General features: G+C 38.2%; 1 protein-coding gene across 2 annotated transcripts in view; it reads right to left on the reverse strand.

Annotated features, from left to right (window-relative positions):
* LOC126372180 (calmodulin-A-like) overlaps positions 1–13,232 on the reverse strand; it is a 294,155-nt gene that overhangs the window by 242,832 nt on the left and 38,091 nt on the right. The gene's annotated exons all lie outside the window — the stretch shown is intronic.

Genomic DNA, 13,232 nt, shown 5'->3' on the forward strand with positions numbered 1-13,232 from the left:
CACCCATTCCTCGCCAGCTATCTTTAAGTCTCATTTAACCCATGCTAGCCCTGTTCAGAGAAGCCGTGATTATCGCAGTATCACAGTTCAGGCTCTAAAACACTAGATTCGACTTTATGAGTTTGAATTCATGTTTGAATCATAGATAAAATACATTTACATGGTTTCCACGTTTGCTCCCGTTTAATGGCAATATGCTCGCGCCCTATGTCATCACAGTTTGATCATCAATTTAAGAGCCACGCTCTTGTCGGTGTAGCATTTTCCATTCCAGTCTATCAAAGGCCAATTCCTAGACATCCCTACAAGACACGACGTTAATCTTCTCTTTAATCTGTTCCATGTAAGCTCTTCTTGGTCTTCCCCTTCCTCTCTTTCCTTCTAGCTTTCCTTCTATGATGTTTTAATAAATTCGTCGTGTCTTATTAGGTGTCCAATCATCTTGCTTCTTCAGTCATCAATAATTCTCAGTATTTGTCTCACACACACGCACGCACACACACACACACACACACACACACACACACACACACACACACAGACACACACACACACACACACACACACACACACACACATACACACACAGTCACAGTTTATCAGTGTATCACAGTTTATCTGATAATAAAGTTTGCTAAGAATGAAGATGGTTGAAATTGTTTTTGTTTAGATAATGATCAGTCAGAACCCCAGGTAGTCTTTGTTTGAGCTCGAATACAGAGGTACATTGTTGTTCCCTGGGCAACTTTGAAATCTGTGTTAGTTTAAAATGCATGTCTGCATTTTCTACAATGTACCTTGAACCAAAATGTATTCTTCACTTATAACACAAACTGAACTGCATTTCTTAAGTCTTACATTTTCTTGTATTCCTTCTTCTTCTTCTATCGTGTGGGTTGTGAGGTGGAGTACCAACCTCATCAACTCTGGTGTCAGGGTTACTATTAAGCCGCCAAAGGTCCCTGATATGGCTCACGTAACGACTACTTACTTACATCAGTAAGTAGTGACCGGGACCAACGGCTTAACGTGCCTTCCGAAGCACGGATCATCTTTCGGACAATCTGGTGGTCAGCCAGTAATATCCTAACCAAACTAGGGACAACAAAGTAATTTTTGTGATATGTCGTCACCGGGAATCGAACCTGGGACCTGAGCCCAACGCTCAACCACTGGACCACGAAGGTCGTTCTTGTATTCCTTATTAGATACTATTTTATGTTCCATATTATTATACCAAAACAAGCAGATACTTATTTACGTCTTAAAAGATCAACGATAGATGAATGAATGAATTAATGACGATAATAACCACCCGATGACTAGCCATACAACAAACACTTTAAGACCCGGATACCAACCTCGCCGGCGTGGTCCACAATTTCCCTCATTCAACACTTATTGTTATCGGCCCATCAAGATCGATTAATTCTTTAAAGCATTCTTTCCTCTCAGACGACGCCCTGAATCGAAGTTCGCAAATCTGAGCACCCCAGGCGTGTGCGAAAACCCTCAGGACTCTAAATAATGCCGGTTGCAGCAAATCTACTAAATAAATCACGTCAAAAGAAATCAATAATATTAAAAAGGCGTGTTTGGAATGAGGATTACACCTTTTGTTAATCATTAGTTTTTATGGAAATATTTCCTTGGGTCTTAACCCTAAATATAGATACCTAAGTATTTGACACAGAGGAAATCGAATAATTTTATATGTACCTAGCTACTCGTAATAGGAAAAATTTAAGGGAAGAGAGGAAGGGGTAGACCTAGGATAACATTTATGAAACAAATAAAAGAGAAGGTGCAGGTCGTGTCGTATCGGGTGGTGAAGGTTTTGGCGGGAAGAAGAGAGGAATGGCGATTACTCCACCGACAAGAGCGCAGCTCTTAAATAGAGAGAGAGAGAGACTCGCAATAGAAGACTGCAGTCGAACAAAGTGAATCTGCCTCAGTATCGGGTCTCATACAATATACAGCTTACTCTTAAAGCCGCGGTGGAGATACTATCAGGACCTATTCACATTAAACAAGTGGATGCAGGGGTAAGTGCATTATTGGATGGACTTTTTAGTTTGTTTTTTTAAGAACGTCTAGGGCTCTGTGTCGAGGCTTTTCTTGCAGCTTTTCTTTGGCTATACAGGGTATGATAAGCTGCAGAAAAATATATTTATGTTGACATGTGTAAATTTTAAAATGAATGAATAACTCGAGCGAATAAAATATGCATCTCGAAACTCGTTTAACGTGTGCTGTAAACTTAAAACTGTCGGGTTATTGGACGTGTGTTCCATAAATTTTATGCCTATCGATTACCCGTCCCTTTCTTTTTCAGCGGAAAAGAAAATCCAGGTATAACTTAAAATAAAATTAGATGGTGTGTACAGGAATCAGAACCAATAATTATGATGATTAGGTACTCCAGGTATAGCAGTATTTCGGCCTATGTAGTCCAGTGGTTAAATATTGGGCTTACGGTCTGAGTTTCCTGCTTCGAATCCCGGTACACATACACACAAGAATCACTTTGTGATCACTAGTTCAGTAAGAACGTTGTAGACTGGTTAAATTGCCCATTTCTTGAGTGAAAGTAAAATGATCCTTTCGTTAAGTTGACGGTTCCGAGTATTATTTACTTAAGTACCTACCTAAGTAAGTATTATTGAACAGAACGACCAGTTCTGTACAATTATTGAATATACATATTTGAATAAGATTACAATTAACACTGGTCTCAATGCGCGGTAAGAATTAGATCTGTCAAAGTACGTAAGCTAGTGTTTTGACGTTTATGAGCATACTTAGTGAACTATCAGTCGAACGGCCTCTGTGGTCCAGTGGTTAAGCATTTGACTCACGATCCGGAGGCCCCGGGTTCGAATCCCGGTAGGGAGATATCACAAAAGTCACTTTGTGATCCCCAGTTTCACACAGACAGTACAGGCTGATCACCTGAATGTCCGAAATTAAAATGATCCGTACTTCGAAAGGCACGTTAATCCGTTGGTCCCGGTTACTATTTACTGGTGTAAGTGAGTAATCGTTGCATGAGCCATGTCACCAGGGTTGATAAGGCTGGTATTCCGCCTAACAACCCACACTATAAGAAGAATCAGTCGATATCCGGTCGAGCGATTCTTTTCTATCTACCAGTACATTGGACAAATGGGGAAGAAAAGACAACAGGCCTGAGGTGCGAACGTGCGAATGTGGGCTCAGAGCATCCTCTATCGCTCCCGCTCCAACCATGTGGGTAGCTTTAAACCCAGGAGTACCGCAAGGCATTTCACATTATCTATGCAAAGACCGGCTTATCCTTTGACGCAATCTTTCTCCTCCAACCTTGGAGCCTGGAACACCACACACTCAAGAGGATTTTCTTTATGGTAAATCAGTACTGTTGGTACTTCCTAGTGTCTTTGGCGTTTGGTTACTGTAGTTATTCTTAAAATATAAGTTTTATTTCGAAGGCATAAGTGTCATATAACTCGCACTTGTAAACCTTACAAGACCACACGAGTCTACATGCATTTAAGATATAAATATTGTATCTTTTCTTTTCTCCCTAATAGTGTTTAGATTCACAGGACACGTAAAATCTGAACCCGACTTGGAAAGTCGAACCATAACCTACATAAATTTTACGGCTAACAGCCGGTACCAACGCCTTAATGTACCCTCCGCGCATGGAATCGTCTTACTTTTTCGGACAATCAAGTGATTCAAGCCTGCAATGTCAAGCAAATGACGATTTCGACAAAGTCAAAGTTTTTTTTTTTTTCAGTGATAGAATATATTTAAAAGTCAGTCATCCGTTGGCTAGCGATGTACAATATCTAAATTTATTTATTTATTTGTACACAATAAAACAGACACAAGAAACATACAAAGAAAAGAGATAGTACAGGCAAGCTTATCTCTAAACAAAGAGATTTCTTCCAGCTGACCTACGTGACAAGAGAGACTTTCAACGTATAATATTATATAGATAGACATACATACGCGTACAAATTATTTAGAAATTATTTAATTACTTATACTAATATAAAACAAAATATTAACCTAAACCTACAAACCACATTTAAATAAATTATATATAATATATATTTCATAAATATATAAACATATTATATACTTTCTATATTGGTTTATAATATAGAAATTATATACAATATATATACCTAAATAAATAAGCGAATGAACAAGAGCCAATATTATCCCCAACTAATTTCCCCTTTGTAAAATCTGTAAACACCATTTTACGCACATTACACATTCCATGACACCTGTGGCTGAAACCCCTTTTAAATATGCACGGTATGGTCGAAATCACTAAGGCACAGGTGCGACAGTCTATTTACATTTCCACCAAGCTAATTTTCATACAAAAGAAGGTTATTATAGCAGAAAAAGTGACACAATTTCAGCCGCAGACGCGATACGGTTATTCTTTTTTTGCGTCGCACAGTTATTTGTTTTGGGCACGCAATTTGATCTCTTATTTTCGGGTGGAAAAGATATTTTTTTATTTCCTACACATTTACACATAGGCATGTAGTATAGGTTTAACTATGTTGTTTTTGATGTGCACAGAACAGATCTGAACGGCCTCATTGGAAGTTCAAGTGATTCTCAATCCCCGACGGTATCAAAATCACTCTGTGAGACTGTCTTTTGTTTACTAAAGACATTTCTGGCTTGAATCACCTGATTGTCCGGAAAAATAAAACGATTCCGCGCTAAGGAAAGTTAAGTTGCTAGTCCCGGCTTTTCGCTTTAAAACACTTCAACGGCAGTGGAGCAGCGTGGTGGAGAATGCTTAATACCCCATCCGATTGATTGAGCTGAGGCCTGTGCCCAGCAGTGGGACGTATATTGGCTACTCAGTACATCTTAACGACCTCCGTGGTCCAGTGATGTCATACCACAAAAATTACTTTGTGATCCCACCTGTCCCACTTGTCCGAAAGTAAGATGATCCGTGCTTCGGAAGGGACGTTAAACCGTTGGTTCCGGTGATAACTTACTGATGTAAGTACGTAGTCATTACATGAGCCATGTCAGGGGCCTTTGGCGGCTCAATAATAACCCTGACACCAGGGATGATAAGGCCAACTGGGCACCCTCAGGACAACAGGGCTGAGGGTGCCCAGTTTGGCGCGAACCTCGGCTCAGGGCGTCGGAAAAATATTTGAAAGATTTTTTTTTAGAGCCTAGTGGTTCGATAGCAATAAGCGCTGAGTGAGGGAAGTCGTCGACCACGCCGGCGGGGTCGGTTTCGGGGTCCTGAAGTGTTTGGTGTCGCGACCTGATTGGCTGCCTCTATGGCTAGAGTAATCGGGTCTGGATTGAGGTCAAACGTACTCAAATCTTTTAATAAAAATCTCGTAACTTCTACTTTCAGATCCTATATAGTACACGATGTACATTGTATACGCGTAAAAACCAATATTGACAGCGTATAACTTTTTTATTACGCATTCGACAAGGGCATACGCATTTTTATGCCATTTTGTCTCTTATTTCCTCATTTTATACGCGGAAACATATTTTTACCTCTATTGCGGACGAGAATGGTTGCATAATATATAAGATGGGATAGCAAACTGGTGTTTTGTTTCTATCTTTACATGTTATTTCCCTTCGAGATTTGCATGGAGAATTGGGTGGTTTCCTAGGTCAAAGATAAATTATAACTTTTACTTCTTCTATCGTTACTTTGAACAACCGCGGTATTGTTTTTTTTAATGGCTGCTATCGGAATTGGTGTTGGATGTTATTTGAAGCGGTTTATAAGTTTTTTTTTTAATAATGACGTGGTTTACCAACCTCATCAACCCTGGTATCAGGTTTACTATTGACCCACCAAAGGCCCCTGACATGGCTCATTTGTAACGACTACTTATTTACATCAGTATGTAGTAACCGGGACCAACGGCTTAACGTGCCTTCCGAAGCACGGATCGTCTTACTTTCGGGCAATCAGGTGATCAGCCTGTAATGTCCTAACCGAATTAGGGATCACAAAGTGAGTGATCTAGTGGGATTTTTGTGATATGTCCCCACCGCGATTCGAACCCAGGACCTCCGGATCGTGAGCCCAACGCTGAACCACTGGACCACGGAGGCCCTTCTCCTATTCTGATTACTAAATAAAGACAGATCTAAAGGTGCCAAAAACGTTTTCTTTTTTCTACTTAACTTTAATAAAGAAAAATATACGATATTTTGTCACGTTTTTCTATGACGTCACATGTTGCTTTTTCATACAAATTCCATAGTAATTTCGTGTTTTGACATTTAGTCAAAATTGATTTGACTAATTGGAAACTAGCCTATTGTGTTTCTATTACGATATTACTAAAGTCATTTAGTTTATACTGAGTGTCAAGTTAAATCTAAACACAAAAAAATGTTCACCGCCAAACCAACCTATGATTTGGGACCCAAAAATAAAACAGTAGATTGCTAAAATATATTTTAAGAAGGAGCTATAAATATTATAAAGTATATTTGTAACAAAGGCGGTTATTTTGGTGGAAATACGCACGATGAGTTAATTTCCAGACTACGTTTGTTGGCAACCCCAACATTAAATTTATATTTTTTAGTGTGACAACATTTTTGGTCACTTCCCTTCCGTTCTTGCTCTCCATTCAACTACTGTAATGTGAACATTTTTTTGTACGAATTTAATTAAATTCAGTGAATTTTGTCTACTTCTGGACGTTTTAATCTCAGCCTTCGCCTCAGATAACCAGCCCTCACAGCCATTAGGAACACCCCAAACCTAACAACGTTCACCTTTATTTTTTTTTTTGACGTGACTTATTGTAGATTTGCCGCAGATGGCATTAACTACTTGGCCGGACAAATGGGGAGCGCTGAAGGCTCTCACCCGGTACAACGTTTAAGACAACAGGCCTGAGGGTGCCCAGTTGGGCGCGAAACCTCAGCTCAGGGCGTCGTCTGAGAGGAAAAATATTTGAAAGAATTAATCGACCCTAGTGGGTCGATAGCGATAAGCGCTGAATGAGGGAAATCGTCGACCACGCCGGCGGGGTCGGTATCGGGGTCCTGAAGTGTTTGGTGTCGCGAGCTGATTGGCTGCCTCTATGGCTAGAGTAATCGGGTCGTCGGGATCGTATATTACGTCCTTCGGAACACCCCAAACCTAACAACGTTCACCAAAAACAATATAGATGGCGTTATACAGCTTTGACGTGATTATTACCTATTGTCTCATTACTCGTGTACATAATTATTCCAAAATACAATGTAATGGCAGAAGCATATACAGGGTGTTAGTGACATCGTAACGAAAACTTTGAGGGGTGGTTCAGGCCATGATTCTGAGTTGATATCAAGTAGAAATTTCCGTCGCAAAAGTATGGATTGGAAAATAATTAAAAAGAAAAGAAAAATTTTCATGAATTTTTTGACACGAAATTCCACTTGATATCAACTCAGAATCATGGTCTGAACCATCCCCCTCAGTATTCGTTACGGTGTCACTAACACCCGTACCTACTTATATGGCTACCGTATGTACTTGTACGGGGTGTAAGTGTCATCGTAACGAATACTGAGAGGGATGATTCATCTGATTATTTTGAGTTAATATCAAGTGGAATTTTCCATCGCAAAAGTATAGAATTGAAAATAATTTAAAAAAACTAAAAAAAAAAACATTCACTTCCACTTGAAAACATCCACTTGATTTTAACTCAGAATCATGGTCTGAATCAACCCCCTCAGTATTCGTTACGATGTCACTAACACCCAGTATATAAATAATTGTTTCTTGATATTTGTATCATATTGCGTATATCATGTATCCTAGAGCGATATTAAGTAGGTATATATCAGTCGAGTGAACAATTCTCTCGTTCGCTTCCAATCGAGTGCACAAGCAAAGCAATGGTTAGTGTCAGACTTTATTGTCAACCAAAGTTTTTCTTTATAACGTCTTGCCTGTTTTAATCCAATAAAATTTAAAACGAGTCACCTCCAACTTTTCAAATTAAAAACTATCTACTTTCAACGTCTCTCGCCTTTTTTCAAGTCCCCTTTTGCCTATCAAGGCGTAAAACTTGAAGCAATTCATGTTTTATACCCCACCATACGCCGCAAATCGTTCATCATCTCCCTAGCATTATTCCATCTTTCACAGGGTCCACTTACCTAACCTGAAGATTTGACAGGTCCGGTTTTTTACAGATAACTGCCTGTCCAATACAGGTTAGGTCACATACCTCCGAAAAAGCATTTCTCCGGAATGTGGCTTTCTTCACGATGTTTACCTTCACCGCTGAGCACGTGATAATCATTTATGATCCGAACATGAATTCGGAAAACGATTTCGATAATCATAGGTCATGCCTAAACATGGACTGGATTTAGAGTCACCTCTTAACTTTTCATAGCAAAAACTAGCTGCCCTCAGGCTCAACGTCTCTCGCTTTTTTCAAGTCCCCCTTTGCCTATCAAGGCGTAAAACTTGAAGTAATGATTTTTTTATACACCTCTCGGCTTGCCGCAAAATGTTCACGGTTATGTTTTAAAGGCGGTGTCCACTTGGGTAGAATTCAAATAAAAATCCGTTCATTGTTAAAAGAATTTTCGTCCAGACAAGACTTTATTTTTTTACGTTTCTTTACCTTGTTTGTTCTTTCATCGAAGATCGTAACCCGCAGGAATGAATATTTAATTTCGCCGTTATACCCTAACAGTTATGGACATAAACCCAAACAGCCGTTGTAAAACCGACAACACTTTTGCAAGGTTTTATGAGGAAAATTCTGCAGATCTGTGCTCGCTTTAGTGGTGGCGATTTGACTTGACTCATTCGTGAGCACCTCATCGTCTGAGCTAGAAAGGTTTTTAGTCGCAAAGTATCCTCAATTAATGCTCAAAATAAATATAGACTGTCCTAAAACAAACCAAATAACTTCCGCTTTTTTTGTTTGTAATATTTCTGGTTGAAGGTTTTTATTCGCCGTCATTTTTAACCTTGCTGACAAATATTCGTATGTACCTCTAACTTTTCCACTGGATTTTAAAATAAGTAGTAAGTACTTAGCCAAAATAAATGACAACGTAAGCTTACACCCATCGCATGATGAACTAAGTTCGCACACCCCAACGAGATTTCTGTTAGACCAACGCGATAGGTAGCCGTAAATACATACATGTCATACATAAATAAACACACGCCTATTTCCCACGGAAGTAAGCAGAGACTATACTATCAATCCTGACATATTTCTTTTGCTTCCTCCACATTCATCATGTCAGTGGTTCAGAGTAGATCTTACTGAACCTTTTCTAATGACATCTCCAATTTGCTCAATGTACGTCCTTCTAGGTCTTCCTCTGCCAGCCCAACCACCTTCGCTTTATATGCCGCCGTAAATAATTTAGAAATTAATATTATCTACCGTGAGTCAACTCTCCATCATACTGACTGAACTTCACATTTACTTCAAAAGTTACATCTGTATTCATAACGACCTTACGGCGGTGAAACAATATTTTTAAAACTTACTAAGCTCTTCACGACGTAATGTTTCTCAAGCCTTGTTTAAATAATCTATGACGTACAAGCCTAAGACATTTAGGTCACGAACATACCTAAACACTAACAGCCATTCATCACGTGGGACGTATAGGAAATGAAATTAGATTTATTTAGGTAACTGATACCCTTAAATTTGGCAAAGAGACTACTACTTAAGTCCGTCTAGAGACCGTCTAAAAAACGAAAATTAAAACACATTCCCCAATTCCTGCCGAAGCATCCTTATTTTATTTTAAGTTATACCTGTCCTTTTTTATGCGCCAAAAAGGAAAGCGACGGATAATTGACAACTGCTAATTTTTAAATTTATTGAGAACCCAGGCGATAATTGGCAAATATAAAATTTTGGAAGGGCTTTTTAAATTTCTGCCTAAAAGTGACGTGTGTTCCATAAATTTTAAGCCTGTCTATTACCCGTCTCTTTCTTTTTCAGCGGAAAAGAAAACAACAGGTATAATTATAAAGGCTATTTTCCAATATGGCTACGGAAACCTAAAAGCGCAAAGTCACCACCTTATACTATACAGCCAGTGTTATCCCGTTTTCACAGGGTCCGCTTACCTAACCTGAAGATTTGACAGGTCCTGTTTTTTACAGAAGCGACTGCCTGTCTGCCCAATACATGATATGACATATGTATCGAGGCATACCTCGAAACGTATTTCTCGGGAATGTGGGTTTCCTCACAATGTTTTCCTTCACCACTGAACTCTTGATAAACATTTAAGATCCAAACATGAATTCGAAAATAAATTTGTGCAATCATTCGTTTAGGTCCGTGCTGAGATTTGAACCTGCGACTTCACAGTGAGAGCCAAACGTTCTTCCACCTGGACTACTACGGCTCTAAAAGCACAAGGTACATAAAGGTATTGTAAACAGTATTTCAAACATGGAACCAGTTCGCGTCCAAATTATCCTCTTGTTGTTTCAGACCGTATCCGGAGAACAAAAGTTGTTAATGAACAGCACGTCCATTGTAATACAGAACGTGTATACTTATGCTACTAGGTGTACTTATATTGCTGGGTGTTCCAGACAGCGATGCGGTTGGGTTATTCTTAAATTATTACGAAATTTCGAATGGAAATGTTTGAGTATGAATTTCGTATATAAGTACTGCTTGACATCACTCTCAAGAATAAATAGGAAAGTTATAAAGTATATTCTCTCTACTTTCGTAATTTTATATTTTATTTTTATGTTTATTGAGAAAACCAAGAGCACTATAATAACACATTTCACAACACTTATTATCTAAACTTAAGCTATTTATAGATTTCCCTTGAGTTCTAAAACATCGTTATATATTCTTAAAAGCGAAGCTAAACGAAAGAGCCCAGAAAATTACCCTATAAAATTGCCCTAAATAACCCTATGTATTTCAAAGGTTTATTCTATCAGTAATAACTATAAACTAGTCGCATTTTGATAGTCAATGACGTAGGGTTTGTTACGAACCGCTCTCGTACTAGTAAATAAATACAGACCACTTCGCTTCTTCCAATCTCATAAAAATCTTCATTCATACTCACCTGTTTAGAGTTGTTTTTAGCCTGAACTTGACTTTCTCAAAAATAGGCTAGTTTCTAACTAGTCAAATCAGTTACTTTTTACTAAACATCAAAACACGAAATTACTATGAAATTCGTATGAAGAAGCACACTGTGACGTCATAGAGAAACGTGATAAAATGACAGACTTATAATAATAATAATAATAAACGTTTATTGCATGAATTCAGGTTATTATTACAATTTTCTTGATTAAAATTCATAAATAAGTTATTTATAAATAAGAAAATGTTTTTCGTTAGTTTTCTTAATCTTTATTACTAAATAAACTCCGATAAATTCTGGAACCTAATACTCGACCCAACAAGTTTTCCCGATTAATTCGTTCATCTCCTTTTTGAAATTAGAATGGAGTTCTTACTTTGTCACAAACGTTTAATCTCGCTTATATGCTGCTTCTATGCTGTTCTGGGAGCATATAAAAAACATAGAACACGTTCAGCTGCATCTCTACCCGGGCATGTCGTAAAAACCGACAGAGGGATTGTGTCCTCTAACATGATGGACTAATGTTATGGGCGATAGGCTGATCCCTTATCACCATAAGGTTCATCATATCCATCTTTGGACTTCGTATCAACAGTGGCTGCAAGTTGTCTTTGATTACTTGTGGCTCTGCCCACCCCATTAGGGATTACGGGCGTTAGTTTATGTATGTATGTATGTTTAATCTCGCTTATGTGTGAGTGTCAACATTGCGGATGTTAACAAAGAAAAATTATCAATGTAATACCGGAAAATGGATTCCGGGAAGATGGGAATTACCGGGTGTTGAAAGAAAGTTGTCGAGCGCAGATATTCCTCCCAGAGGAGCAAGGATCGAATCCGCCCCGGTAGTGTCTTTGCAGCGAATGTAATAAGACTTTCTATGTATACAATTTAGAGTTTACAATACCTTGTTGAACAAGTTATTTGTAAATTGTTATTTATATTAAAAACAAACTTTTTCCGCTCTTGTATAACAAATAACTATTTCTTTACGTTATTGTATAATAACGTAAAGAAAAAAATTAAATTATGTTTTATACGCCTGGGCGCCTCGTATTAATCATAGATTAGCAAAGTTAACCACAAATTGGGAATATATAGGCTACTAAAAACCACTGATATGTCAATATACAGGGTGTTAGTGACATCGTAACGATTAATAAGTGGAATTTTCCGTCGCATAATTCATGAGTCTTTCCATTTGATATTAACTCAGAATAATGAGCCGAATTACCACCATCAAAACAAAACCACCAAAAAAAGTTACTATGTCATTTACACCCCGTACAAGTATATACAGGTAGCCGTATGGCTACCTGTATGGTACTTGTATAAGTACGTATGGGTGTTAGTGACACCGAAAGGAATACTGAGGGGGATGATTCAGACCATGATTCTGAGTTGACCTCAAGTGGAATTTCCTGTCGAAAAATTAATTAAAAATATACTTTTACGACAGAAAATTCCACTTCAGATCAACTCAGAATCATTGCCGCAAATATCTCTCAAAGTTTTCGTTACGATGTCACTAACATCCTGTATACATACGGTTGTGAATTGAGAGGGAATTGATTCGCCGCCGCGCTTCGTCGAAGTTTCATTTCGTTAAATAAATTGATTGGATTTTATTTTTACATCTACATCCTGAGTTTACAACAGTCTTAACACGACCCAGAACGCAGACTTCGGATCTTCCATTCATAATACAATTACACGAAATCGGGATATCGTCTAACCTGCAACGTGTTAAATTCAACCAATTTAAATAATGCATTATGAACAATAAGTACGTATGAAACACCTCCATCAACTTGCAGTGGAACAGCGTGCATCCTCCGATTGATTAAGGGAACAAACATAACCTATCTGTCAGGATTCAAGTTATACTATTTGATAGTTTCTTTATTTATTGAAATGTGACGTCACTGGGAAAAATGTCACGTGATCAACCGTTTTTGCGCGAAATTTGAAACTAATGAAGAAAAGTATGCTTTTTTTTATATAGTTTAAGAGGTATAAAATAAGCGATTGTACTTTTTAATATATAATGTCAAGTAGCCGATTAGTGCGGGGCGAAGAGTTACCGTTCT

Source organism: Pectinophora gossypiella, chromosome 13, assembly GCF_024362695.1.
Source record: "Pectinophora gossypiella chromosome 13, ilPecGoss1.1, whole genome shotgun sequence".
Lineage (NCBI taxonomy): Eukaryota > Metazoa > Arthropoda > Insecta > Lepidoptera > Gelechiidae > Pectinophora > Pectinophora gossypiella.